Source organism: Cibotium barometz, chromosome 51, assembly GCF_041138505.1.
Source record: "Cibotium barometz isolate CiBa-2024 chromosome 51, ASM4113850v1, whole genome shotgun sequence".
Taxonomy (NCBI): domain Eukaryota; kingdom Viridiplantae; phylum Streptophyta; class Polypodiopsida; order Cyatheales; family Cibotiaceae; genus Cibotium; species Cibotium barometz.
This window is the reverse complement of record NC_141096.1, coordinates 31,729,716-31,743,743: the sequence shown is the minus strand read 5'-3', so window position 1 is coordinate 31,743,743 and position 14,028 is coordinate 31,729,716. Positions and strand designations below refer to the sequence as shown.

At 35.9% G+C, this 14,028-nt stretch overlaps 1 long non-coding RNA gene across 1 annotated transcript; it reads left to right on the top strand.

The window, feature by feature from the left end:
• Positions 1–854: 854 nt before the first annotated feature.
• Positions 855–6,128, top strand: LOC147609533 (uncharacterized). Its single transcript, XR_015264236.1, has 2 exons — positions 855–4,726; positions 4,851–6,128. It is a non-coding gene; the product is annotated as an uncharacterized LOC147609533 (long non-coding RNA).
• Positions 6,129–14,028: the final 7,900 nt, after the last annotated feature.

Below are 14,028 nucleotides of genomic sequence, written 5' to 3'. Positions count from 1 at the left end.
GTCTTGTATTGGTCGACTGGTGGTAGACTTAGAAGCTATCAGAAGCTATCCAAGAAGCTGTAAGCTTCTATTTTGGAAATTCTTTCTAACATGTGCTCTCAACAATGTGGTTTGTGTAAGGCAAGGCGTGAACCGTGATGGCATCAACCTTTTGGAGGTTGTCACACACCTAAGCTTTTCGTTCTTTTTGGAAATCAAGACACCCACTTGGTCCCCTTGATCTTGTACATAAATCCTACATCAATGAGCTTGTCTAGCTCTTGTTTAATAATGTGTTATTCGTACTTGGGATTCATGTGATAAGCTCTCTCGATTTGGATGGTTTCACGCCATGATGGGGAGAGAGATGGTGTGTTTTACCACTTCCGAATGAATTCTTTTCATGTCACTATATTTTAGATGAACACATCCTAAATTTATTTGAGAAAGGCTATCAATTCTTCCTCCTACTTAGGGGTGAGGTCCTGCTAGCTTAGGTTCTTCACCTGGGCTAGCAAGATTTACTTCCTTGACCTTCCATCATATGAAGCATGAGGCTCTCCGCCCAGGCTTCTCGTTATATACCACTATGTCCTTAATATATTCTATGACTTAAAGTACTTCAACACTTGCCTCACATCGTCCTCTTGAGACTGCAAGCTTATGAGAGAGAGAACGACTAGGGTTTAGTTCTAATGAAGAGAGAGAGAGAGAGAGAGAGAGAGAGAGAGAGAGAGGTATTAACATCGGTAGAATGCAACACGAGGCCATATACGACCAACGGTGGGACTTGAACTAGGGGTGGATCATGGCCTTTATAAGGGAAAAATCATGGCTTATGAGAGAGAGAGAGAGAGAGAGAGAGAGAGGGGGGGGCAAGGAAGAAAGAGAGAAACCAACCTGTATTTGACCAACAAGAGAATTCAAAGGTGTTCGGCCTCGTCCAAAAAAGGGCGGTTATACTTTTTTGCGCGTCGCCGCCCTTTTATTACGTTGCCGACTATGTTCCTGCCTATATTTGTACACCACAATCTGCCCCTTTTCGATCTCTGTGTCTGATCTGCCTTGCAAACCCTAATTGCAGATCCGTAACAGGAGCATTGCCGGATCCTGTTTTCGTCATCGCCACTTTCTTCTGCTTCTCTTTCTCTATACTATGCATTTACATGTATCCATCTTGTGTTGGATGTGTTGATCTGCAGATCTCTTCTGTGTACGGCAGACTCTGTTTTCTGTTTGTGTTGTGATGCAGGGCGCTGGTTTTGGTGAAGGGAATGGATGATCCTAGGGTGCAGAATGATGAAACAGAAGACACACTCATGACATCCATATAATGGCACGTGATCTCCTTCAAGGTTAGGCCTCAGATTATGCTTACAGGGTTTGTTTATTCATTTCCTTATTCTGTCAAAGGATCCTTCCCCTAAGGGTGAGCTCACGGGGTGGATCCACCTATGCAATACAAAGACATATTTTCTCCTGCAGGAGGGAGCTGTTGGCTCCCTCCTGCAGTGTTTTGCGCCCCTGCCCCTGCCCCTGCCCCTCCCCCTCCCCTTCCCCTTCCCCTTCCCCTTCCCCTTCCCCCTGTGCCTCCCCCTCCCTCCACCCTGCGCCTCCCCCCCTTTACTCTTTCCTCCCTGCCCATCTCCCTCCAGGGTTTTATTATGGTAATTGGTCAGTGTTTTAATGTTTCTCTGCCATCCCACGCTAGATGCCATCGGAATGGTTTTTATAACATTCTATGCAATAGTATATACACGTTTATTAGATGCATAGTACATGGATCATTGAGGATCCTATTGTTGTGCAACCTAGAGTCATATCTATCTGTTAGATGCATACTAAATGGTGAAAAGTGACCCATATACTGCGTGTGCGCATGTGTGTGTGTGTGTGTAGTAGAGAAGTTTTGTTGTTGTTTCTCTACCATCCCATACGGGCCAGCGAAATGGTAGTTAAAACATCTTATGCAGTGGTCATATCTATGATGCATACATAGTATATGCACATATATTAGATGCATAGTAGATGGGTTATTCAGGATCCTGTTATGGTGCAACCTACAGTCATATTTATGACATGCACATATATTAAATGCAGAGTAGATTGGTCATCATCGAGGATCCAATTGTTGTGCAACGTACAGTCATGGCTCAGTATAGTCATGACCCGCACCCGCACCCGCACCCGCACCCGCACCCGCACCCGCACCCGCACCCGCACCCGCACCCGCACCCGCACCCGCACCCGCACCCGCACCCGCACCCGCACCCGCACCCGCACCCGCACCCGCACCCGCACCCGCACCCGCACCCGCACCCGCACCCGCACCCGCACCCGCACCCGCACCCGCACCCGCACCCGCACCCGCACCCGCACCCGCGTTGGTTATTCTCTTTCTAGGGGTAATTATGAGAGTTGGTTGTTTTCGGGCTTTTTACGAGAGTTGTTTTCTTAATAATTCTCTACCATCCCATACGGGTGCCTGTATTCGATGTCGTCAATGTGGTCATTAAGGATCATGTGCTGTCTATGATGCTTGCATAGTACATGAAAATGGGTGATAACTAACTTGTTTGCAATCTACAAGTAGACAAGAAAATAGTGTGCAATAGTAGCGCCATGTGAGGTCTGACCCAGCCGAGTCCTTAATGCAAATGTTGCAGGATAGCCACTATGAGTGCAATTTTGATCGAACCAAACTTAAAAGCTGAAATCTTGAGATTTGTATGGCATGGTTAGATTAGCCTATGGAGTTTTTGGCTTTAAATAGAAGCATGTTGCATGTAGCTTACAAGAATAGTCATTCGGGTTTCCTGTGAATTATGGCATTTTGACAGCTTCAGGTTATGTTAAAGAAAGCATTTGGCATTTGAACAGGCCAGGTTTAAGAGAAAGCGTAGGTTCAGGAACCATGTTATGGTTTTATTAGGATATCTTCTGTAATCTTAGTTGCATATAGCATGGTGGATGATGTATGCCTTTTGGTGGGGATTATTAGTAGCATGATGTTATTGTCCTTCAAGGATTGGTGTTTGCCCTGCTGATGAACGCTTGCAGCACGTATTGGGGCATGTTTGTGCTCAATGTCATACCATTTATGTATTACTTTGATTGGAAGACAACAGCCCAATGTTCTTTCAAATTCCTTAAGTGTTGTCCATTTCTCTGTCCATGATGGCTTACATGTTGTGTTTGGATTCTGAGATCCCAACTTGACATTTGGCCCTGTTCAGTAGCTAGTAGTCTTGTACGGGCTTGGAGTTTACTCTAGTTAACTTGTCTGGTCTAGCTTCTATTGGCTTCTAGCAATTTGCACTTGCACTTATATTATCAGGAAAATAATAGCAGTGGGGCCAGATGTTATGCTCTAATCGTCAGAGGTTACTAGTTACCAAATGTCTAGGACTAGTTCAGTATCTGGCTAGCTTCAACATGCGATGTTTTTTAAGCATATAGTTGTATATGCTCTCAAAGCCAGAGCATGCATTACTTTGACATCAATTTCATGGTACGAATAATGATTTGACTTCCTCCAATTGAAGAAGAGGCTACAAATCTTACTTTTTCCTTGTGAGTTGAAGATTAGAGAATAGGCTACCAATAATGCTTTTATTGAATGTTTTTTTGAAAAATGGTAAGAACTCATTAAACTACTGTTCTGTTCCTACTTCTCACGTTCTCTTGCTCACTTATTTATGATGATACTTGGAAAAACAATAAAATTGTCATGCATTTGACGTAAGGAGGGCACTCTGACAGTAGTTTTTCAGCAAGGGGTTTTACAAGCTGATGAATTGCAAGGCTATGTAATGGTAAAGAAGGGAGTGTTGATGATCTTTAATTGAAGGTAGTGCCAGCTAGTGTCATATCTAAAAGGTGGTAGATCTTAAGGCGATTTGATGTCAAACAAGGAAGTGCTGTTGATCTTTGACATATGGCAACTTTTTGGGAAAGGGTAATGTGCAAATTGTGCCCCTAAAAAATAGAGGTCTTACTTTTAAATGTTTAATTAAAGGGACTTTTAGCAGACCTTGGGATTGATGGTTGAATAATTCAACTTGGCCAGATCTCCCAATTTAGAAGGGGGCTTCTTGGGTTTGGCATTTCTCCCACTTATTAAATCATGAAAAATTCATCTTGGGGGAGGTGGTCAATGTGAGTAGAAAATGAAAACAGCATGAGTAAAGGTAATAGTAAAGGGCTTGAAGTGATTGATTACATGGTAAGCATTGGACAAGATCAAGTATGATTTGTCATATGGTAAAAGCTTCAAATTGTGAAAATGTCCAAGTTAAGACAAAAGAAAGGTGAGTCTTAATCTATATAATGGTTGAGTATATGCCATGAATATATGCTGCATAGACAAATTTCTATTCTATTTTATCATGCCATTATGCACTGAGGTGTAATTGTGTTTCTTGTCTCTTAACTCTCGCACAAAACATTACTTATTGCTTTAATGGATGCACCACATAGGTTCTAGTTTTTGGTTATTAGCCAATGTTTTACTTGGGTGGCTTATGAAAACCAATTTAATATTATCACATGTATATTTCTCTTAAGCTCTCTTAATTTATATTCTTCATCTTGAGTGGAAACAACAATCATGCTTAGATTGAGCTAATTAGGTGTTGATAATTTTAGATCGAGTTCTAAATAGTATTATGGATCAAATACATAAATGTCTCAATTGTGTGTATTTTGGACATTCTTTGAGTAGAAGAGTACATGCGTGCAACATGGGGTTAGTAAACAACTCTATGATAGAGGATCAAAGCAAGGTAGACTAGCTATAGTTGGCTAAGTTTTTGACATAATACAAAAGCTACTCAAGGTTAAGAGAGCAAAAGTCTTGATGTAACACAAAGGCCATTTAAGGCTCACCCCAACGCATTTGGGGGTCTTTTTGATGGCCTTGCTTGTGACTTGTGACTTTTAAGGTTTCCAAGCTTAACACCACCATAGGGAGCTTCACGTGCCTTATCTTGCAAGCAGTCACACAGTCTCATTGCACTACTTGCTTTCACAACAAATCACTCACACATTAGCATGCGTAATATTGAGAACTCATTGAGGTGAAGGTAATAGTGGACTTAATAAAATAAAGAACTTTGAGAAGTATGTTCATAATTGAAAGAAGCATTAAAAGTAATCACATGAATAAATTATTATTTTTAGCTACACAAGGAGGATTTGTAAATGTGAGGTACCTCATACTTGTGATTCATGAACCACATCTTGTGCATGATTAGGAATGATCATCCATTGAGCTTGGCAATGAGCTAGTCCAAGAAAAATATTTCCTCTTAGGTGGTAAGTTAGCAACGAAATTCTGTTTGTAAATAATAGTTGAGCTTTTTGTAAAGGCTTAAAGTGGTCTTTTGTGTGGCTTAAATAGGTTTAAACAGGCTAGCCTTCCACATGAGCCAAATGTCAAGTTTCATTGCCAAGCTAAACTAGGGCCTTAGCTTTATCTTTGTGTAACACCTTTGTTAAGGGTTTGTCACAATGCATCAAATGCGCTAGCGTGCGGGTTTATTGTCCAACATGTATTTACTTTTCTCTCTTTATTTACTTGACCTATTTTTGTAGTTTTTCTTTTTGTTGATATTTCACACACTACAATGTCCTTGCTTTACACCTTATATTAGTTTCAATCTAAAGATTCTAGTTCTTGGTAATGTCCTCAAAGATTCTAAATTTACTTTATAGTATCTAGTTTTTTCAACGTGTGCATCTCTAGTCTACTACATGTGCTTCTGACTGTTAAGAATATTTTCTAGACCTCCTTCCATGTAAAGAACATAGCTTTATATATCGTCTCTTTTCAAGTTCTTCGATAGCATGCCTCTAGTCGCATAATTTTATCTTTGTGCAACAGGTTAGCTATCACTATCAAAATAGTAGGTCAGATATGAGAACTTCATAATATATGGGTAGAGGTTGATAAGTTTTTCTATTTGAGATTCGTTTTCTCGTATAAAAATCCTCGACAAGAGTTTTCCTCATGATCAAGTGCCCACATGCCTTATTTTTCAATTATTTTTGATTTTGGCCAATTCTACATTCATTTGCTTGATTTGCATTGGATATAACTCGTGTAATCCACTTATTTGTGGGTTCAAGATTGTTATGATTGTGAGTTTTTATAAGTCCTATGTTATTTGTAAAGAACATAGTTTTATACATTCTCTTTTGAAGTCCTCTGATAGCATGCCTCTACTCGCATAACTTTACTTGCATGGTGTAGTAGTCAACATGCTTTGTGCAATAGGTTAGGTATCACTATGGAAGTAGTAGGTTAGATATGAGAACTTCATAATTTATGGGTAGAGGGTAATAAGTTTTCCTTTTTGGGATTTGTATTCTCGTATAAAAAACCTCAACTTGAGTTTTCCTCACGATGAAGTGCCCACATGCCTTATTTTTCAACTACTTTTGATTTTGGCCAATTCTACATTCATTTGCTTGATTTGAATTGGATATAACTTGTGTAATCCACTTATTTGTGGGTTAAAGATTGTTATGATTGTGAGTTTTGTAAGTCCTATGTTATTTGTAATTTTTTTTTTGAACTCCTAGGTATGTATGTTCTAATCACACTTATCAAGGTGTTGGAAAAAGAAAAAAATCACTAAAGTCCAACACCAAAAAGGCAAGGGGGATTCTCTGAGTTCTATGTTGACGACTTGTAGAGAGCATTGCACCTTGCCTCCTTTAGTTTTGGAGTTCTCTTTTTTGCTTTAGTGTCAATAATATAACCTTCAGCTTGATGTGAGCGTGAGGCTTCTTTTTGTGGGTTATACGCTTTTACATATGAGTTGCCATTCTATTCCAAACATGGATGGGTGTTTTGTCTCAACTAGTCTGAGTATTTGCTTCTAGGTAGTAAAAATATTACTAAAATTAGACGTTAAAAGAAATTGAGACCACCACCAAAATTTACTCTTGAATATTTGTGTTGCTTAATGATCCTAATAATCTCATGTAAGTCTTGCTTCATTCCTGCGTTCACTTTCACATCAATGTCTTCTTGCCCAATTGTCGAGCTTGTTGATTTGTGTTTCTTGGAGCTAACTTCGAGTTTGTTCATTTGTGTTTCTTGGAGTTGAGTTTGTTGATTTATTCAAGCATGTACATACACCACTCTTTGTTTTAATATACTTAATCACCCATAAAGAAAGATATAAATGTGCTTGAATTTAGTGTGGACCTAGTCTCAAAGTGGCATGTAAACTCTAGTAGAGCACAAGTTAATCATTTTTTGTGTAGTTGAGCAATTGTGCAATCAAGATGGAGTTGTGTTGATTGTAATGGTGGTGTCTCGTAGGGTCATGTTGGTGATGAATTACATTGAGTTGGAGAGGAGCTAAAGAGTGGCTAGTGTTGGTTGATCAACTAAAGGGTGGGTAATTTTGGTTGGTGTGCAATTGAACTAGGTAAAAGGTAAACAAGTGTAAGTGGGAGATGAACATCGAACTTGAGTTTAACAATTTATCGGTAGTGGCCGAGTTAAGTGGATTGAATCGAAGGCTTATAGAGAAAGAGAGAGAGAGAGAGAGAGAGGTGAGGTGAAACAGGTTATGTTGAAAAGAATTACAACTCTAAAGTGGGAGTTATTAAATACTTGTGTAAAAGGTTTCCTTTGCAAGGCTTCTTTGTACGTTGGAAAATTTTGGCTTAAAGAGAAGATACTCTTATTTAATACCATTTGAATTATTGTAGGTCTATTAAAGCCACTTACTTCTTTCTACACTCATTTGCAAAATAAGAGCTTTAGTTACAACATGCACCCTTACCTAGGTGTTGAAAGGATCATACAAGGCCTATGTTGAGGACTTGTAGGATTTTTTCAACCCCTAGCTAAGTATGTATGTTGTAAGCGTACAACATACGTAGGTGTTTAAAGAATCCTTGGAGTCAACTCCCAAGAGGCAAGCAGGGATGTTCTTTGCAAATCATATGTTGAGGACTTGGAGAGAGCATTCCTCATTGCCTCCTTTCAATTTGCCTTTTCAATTTGGTTTTTTGCTGTAGTGGCACAACATATGATCTTCTCTTTCCCATGCTCATAAGACGCTTATTTAAATATGGTTTCTAATCTATTACCAATGAGTTGTAATTCTATGGCAAACATAGATGGGTGTTTTATATAAACTATTTATCTAAATATATGCTTCTATGTGTTAAACTTTACATGAAAATGGATGGACAATTAACCTCTTGAGTATGTATGTTGATATAATGGATATCTAGTGATACTAGTGCATGTGCATTGTGGGAGAAGATAAAATGGCTACCAATTTGCCTGAGCAGAGGTTGCAATGCGAAAGCATAAGAGGCTTGGTTGTGCCACCTTGTACAATGAAGTATTATAATTTGTTAAAAATAAAATTATGGGAGCATTGGATTGGCACTAATACCAACTTTTAATGTTTGGTTTTGCTTAGTGATGGGAATCCACATGGACCTCTTCCTTCTAAAGAATTGTTGCTAAAGAATTGTTGAGCATCAAGTAGCTTCTTAAGGATTCACCTTTTTAAACTTTTGTAATAGTAAACTTGTACCTTTTGGGTTATGGGAGGGTAACTTCAAGGTTCAAAACTTGGAGGTGACTTCTATGGATGGTAGAAGGTATGCAAGTGGTTGGTAGTAGCAAGGCCTTAGTCTCAAACTTGGGTGTTGTAAGGATATGTAAATGGCTGGTCCACATACCATTCTATGAATATTGATCTCATTAGTTTCGAAGGACTTGATTGATCTTCCTCCCATTGGCTTTGGTTTTTATATTTGCCATTCCATCCTCTTATAATCAATATCTCCTCATGCATTAATTTGGTATATAACATAAAAAATTCTTTTCAAGGGATTATTTCTAATGTGAAAAGAAAAGATTAATATAATATTTGATCTTAGTATCAAACTAAGGCACACAAGCTTGGGTTGGGATTAGGTTTTGGCATGATGTCTTGTAGGACAAAGTTGTGAGTTGCTCTAGTAGTATTGCATCTTGTGGCTCGTAATATAAGTGCATTAATGTTGAGTATGTCAAAAGCTTTATCAATAACTTTTTTAATGATGTGCAAGGTAATATACAAGATTATTATTATTTAATAATAATTCATATATTCCATGAAGCATTACACTTATTTATGATTGGTTAGAGGTGATTAACTCTAATATCAATCTAGTCTTGTTTTCATTAATGGAAACACTATTCTTTAAGATAATGTTTTCCAAGGTCTCTTCGTGTTTAATCCAAAATGGACATTTCAATGTATAAAGTGGCATTTTATAAATTGGCAAAGTATTCTATTTGAAAGGAAGTTAGCACAAAGATTAATAATGAAAAACCTTAACGACTTTTTAGAGACGATTCTTGTATGTTATACTCATTAGTTATTGGAAAGCTATAAGAGTAAGCAAAATGCTTGAGCTAATAGATATATACTTTCCATACTATTTTTTGGTTTTTTGGGCTTAATCTTGATGGATATACCTAAATAATATGCTTAATATGATAGATAAATTCTATACTAATAAGCATAAATTTCCTTATAGAATTGATGGAGTAAGGATATTATTTTATCGATTATGTCCTAAAAGAGAATTATATATATTTTTTATTTCTAGTGGGACTTGGAGTTTATCATGTCAAAATACTACCAAACTCAACTTGCTTGGCTACAAGTCCTTGGTAATAAATACAAAATTTGGGTTCTTAGCAGGTCTTGCCAAATTTACTAATTTGCCATCATAGGAATAAGTAGGCGCACCCCAAGGAGTTTTGTTAGCTCTTTCTATAAAAACACACCGATCAGTAATAGTTAAAGATGTAAACCATTTTAGCACTTACCAAAAATCCTCTTGTATGTGCATTTCTTCTTTTTGAGCTTTGTTGAGCGTTCTTTGCTATCCTTTATTGTATTTATGTTAGAACATAATAACTTGAAGCAACTACTCAAGCGGTCATACTTAATCTCTTTGTCAATTATGATAAATTTTATTCCATTGAAGTCGAAGAGAAAAATCCTTATATGCATCTATGGATGTAAAATAGTGTAGCCATTGCAAGTTATTTTTTGTAGGAACCTCACTTGGAGATTTGGACATGTTAGGTGAGTTGTCACTTTTGGTTGGAAAAATGTTTTTAATAATGTTTGTTGTTTTCGTAGACTAAAGGAGTTTTGCCACCCCAAGCATACATAGGGGTGTTATTTTGCACTTGAGCTTGTCTCAATTATTATTCCTCTCCATCAATTCGTTGTTAAGAGATGTATTTTTTCAAGTCCTTAGAATCGAGAAGTGGTGCGTACATTGATTGAATATGATATTCTTCTAAGTTTTTGATAGGTTCAACACACATTTATAGAATTTGATTTGGTTGTTAAATTTATGAAATTGGATAAGCATGCTTATTTGTCACTAGTAAAAATTGCCAAAAGTAGCACACTGACATTAGCTTTTAAACCATGCATGTAGAATTTTCATGCAAAATTATAAAATTTTTTAATTTTTTCCTTGAGTATTGAAAGTACCTTATTTTTTGGAAGGCTATATCTTTGATCTACACTTAGAACATTCTAAAGACTTGTGGATAACTTATAAAGTGTACCTTTGCGACTTCTTTGAAGCTTTCATGGATGATCTTTGTTTCATTTCAATGTGAGGCCATTTGTCATGTTGAAGAAAGTCCTTTATACAAAGTGTTTTTAAACCCATTGAAATACCAATTTTGGTTCAAACACGTAATCTTGGGATTCTAAAGATCACAACAAGATCAAACGCATTCTAGAACTACTACTACCCAATACAAGGTGACTAATGCATGAGACACCTTGGTTATTATAGATGATTCATTGTTCTTTATATTCACATAGCTTGACCTTTGTATAAGTTACTAATTATCTTAAGAAGAGCACCCATAAGTTAAGATACGTATATTCTTATGCAAAGGACTGTTACACAAAGTGAGTGAAATCTAGAGAACACAAAAACTAAGTTGTAGAAAAATATCTTCATTAGGTTTTGATGTTATCTTGAAATAGTGCATCATTGAGCTCCATTATCTTCATTAAATTATAAACTAGAATAAAAATTCATCGTAAGGAAGCCATGTGGATTGCATTAGTGGATCTAAATCGTTTCACAAAGATATTGCATTTTCTCATTTTAGGTTCAAAGCCTTTCTCCTCTTGTAGCCATTTTTGCGTTATGGCAAAGGAGGAAACATTTTCCTTCTACACCTCCCTTCTTTATCTTTGGACCTTAAAAATATATTTAAATACATATACATACATTCATATGTATATGACTCCTAACGTTGAGGGGATTGATGTGTTACAACACCCCATCATGAGAAGTCAATAGCCACTATGTCTCGATTGTTAATTGATGTGCATGTGTAGTCATGTTATGTGGATCCTTTTTGTACATCTTAAAGAAATAATTAAATCCTCACAAATATACATCAATTATTAAAAGACTTGAAATTGAATTAAAAATCAAATAACATGACTTGTTATCATTAAACAAAGAAAAATTAAATACATAAAATATCAACATCATCAAAGGATATGATAGAGAGTACCACACAAAGAACAACAGACTCGGTGCAATCTTCTGTTCTTGACGTGTGGCTTTACTTCCACACGTGGTATTTTAATCATATTCATAAATTTAGCCCTTGGAGTCATTAATAGCATAGATTTTTTAAAATAGAGCTATTTACAAATTTGAACCTTAGTTCAAGGCTTTTCAAGCATTTCATCAAAATAAAATAAACCTTGTTCAACATAAAATGATGTTGTGCACAATTTACATCTATGATGATGTGTACAATTTACATCTATGATTATGTGCGCAATTAATTTCGTGTCCATTTGCATATTTCATTAAATTGAATCTTGCATAAATTAAATTAAACATAATTTTATAAGATTATTAATACATCAAAAATATGAATAAATATATACTTGTAATAGTTCTTGTTTGGGGAAGCAATTGTCTTTAATTGTGTCAAATGATTAACAACCTAACAAGGTTAACTCAAATAATTAAACATAGTTTAATCATTATTTCTTGGCAGTACTACATACATCAATAATACTAGATGATTAGTATTTATTGGGGACGATACGTAATTACTAGTATGGTATGACTTGTGAGGATCCATACATCTCATTCAGTATCCTTGTATGGTGCGACACCTCCGTCGGGGATCCTCACATAGTGTGATACCTCGTTCGATGACTTTCATACTAATCCTCATCTGTGTGACACCTCATTCGCTATCCTCGCATATATCTCTCGTGTCACACCTTGTTCAGTATCCTCACAATCTTTCATTGGTGCGACACCTCATTCGGTATCCTTGCACGCATCTCTCATGTGACCTCGTTTGATATCCTCACGCAATCTTGCACTGGTGTGACACCTCATTTGGTATCCTCGCACGCATCTCTCGTGTCCCTCGTTCGGTACTCTCACAATGTTGTATTGCTGTGACATCTCATTCGGTATCCTCGCACTTGTCATCTTATTTCAATGATGATTTCAATAAGCATGTGTTTAAGGTAGGAATCTCGATTTTTTGCTCGGTCTTGAAGATGGTGTCGTGAAAGCCACTTGGGTCAACAGATTATTTCTAACTTGTCTGTAAGAAAAAGATAAAAGGTTAATAATTATTACTGATCTTGGTATGATACTATATTAAACTTAGATTTTCTACACAACATACTAAGCTGCTCAGTCTAATATGGTTTTCAGGGATTTTAAATCTTGAAAGAGGTCTTGTTTACAATTGATGTTTGTAGACTTGAACAAATCTTTGTTTTTGAATAAGAAATCTGTAATTTTTAGGAATCTTGTACTTGATTAAAGTTTTGGTCTGAACGTCTCTTGTACTAAAATAAAACTTTCTCTTAAGCTTGAATAGATCTTGTACTTGTATCTTGTGAAAAATTATGACTATACTCTCTTGTGATTGATTCTTTGATTCGTAGTCTTGACTTGATGGTTACTTTTAATCTTATCTTACCATTCATGGTACGATCGAGTGATAGAAAACTTGATTTTCAGAGTACTTTTTCAATAACTTAATGGAGAACTTGTCTTTATCTACTAGCAATTACTCGTCACTTGAACTAATACTTGCTAGATACCAACTAGCTGTCTCATTAAATTTAGCATATCTTCTCTTAGTCGTAATAATCCATTCGAGTGATCTACTAGTATAAGTTTTTCTTATTCTTGATATTATGAATTGAGTGATTTCTTGGCATCTTAAATTGGTTTTTAGAAAGTAGGGTGCTCTAAAGTTTTCTTCCTAGGTCTCAATGAATGACTAATAATACACTTAATTTTTAAAATTTTAGAATCATTTCAGAATAAAGAGAATTAATTGAAAGAAATGAAATAAATAATTAATTTGACTTTGAAAATAATTAATGATTAATTCTTAAAACTTAAATATATAAAAGATAATAAAATAAATGCTTACAAAATTTTCTAACTTCAAAAATGAAATTTCAACCATTTATAATGAAACTTGAATAAAATAATTAATTTAAAATAGTAAAAATTAATGAATTAATTTTAAAATTAGAGAGGATTAAAGAGATTAAAATTATAACTTGCATGATGTTGGGAAAGCACATCTACATGGTAAAATGCTAGATAAACAAATAAAGATATATCTAATACAATTAAAAATCACAAATAAGAAAAATTATCTCTAGATGTGATGATTTGAGAATAAACAATAACAGTGGTGCTCAAATATCTTAACAATAGGAAAACTCTCAAACAATTTGCACTTAATTATTGATAACTTGAAAATATTGTAATCTCTGTATCACAAAAATGAATAGGCTTGAACAAAGAAAATTTAAGGTCTCTTCTAAGTCTTGGAAAAAGATATTGGAGAAAATTTTTGGTCTCTATGATCTAAGGTATTACTCCAAAAGGCTAAAGTTTTTTGAGGTTTTCAACAAAGCTTCCATATTCTTTTTATGGATTTTTTAAGTATGCAAACTATATTTTTTA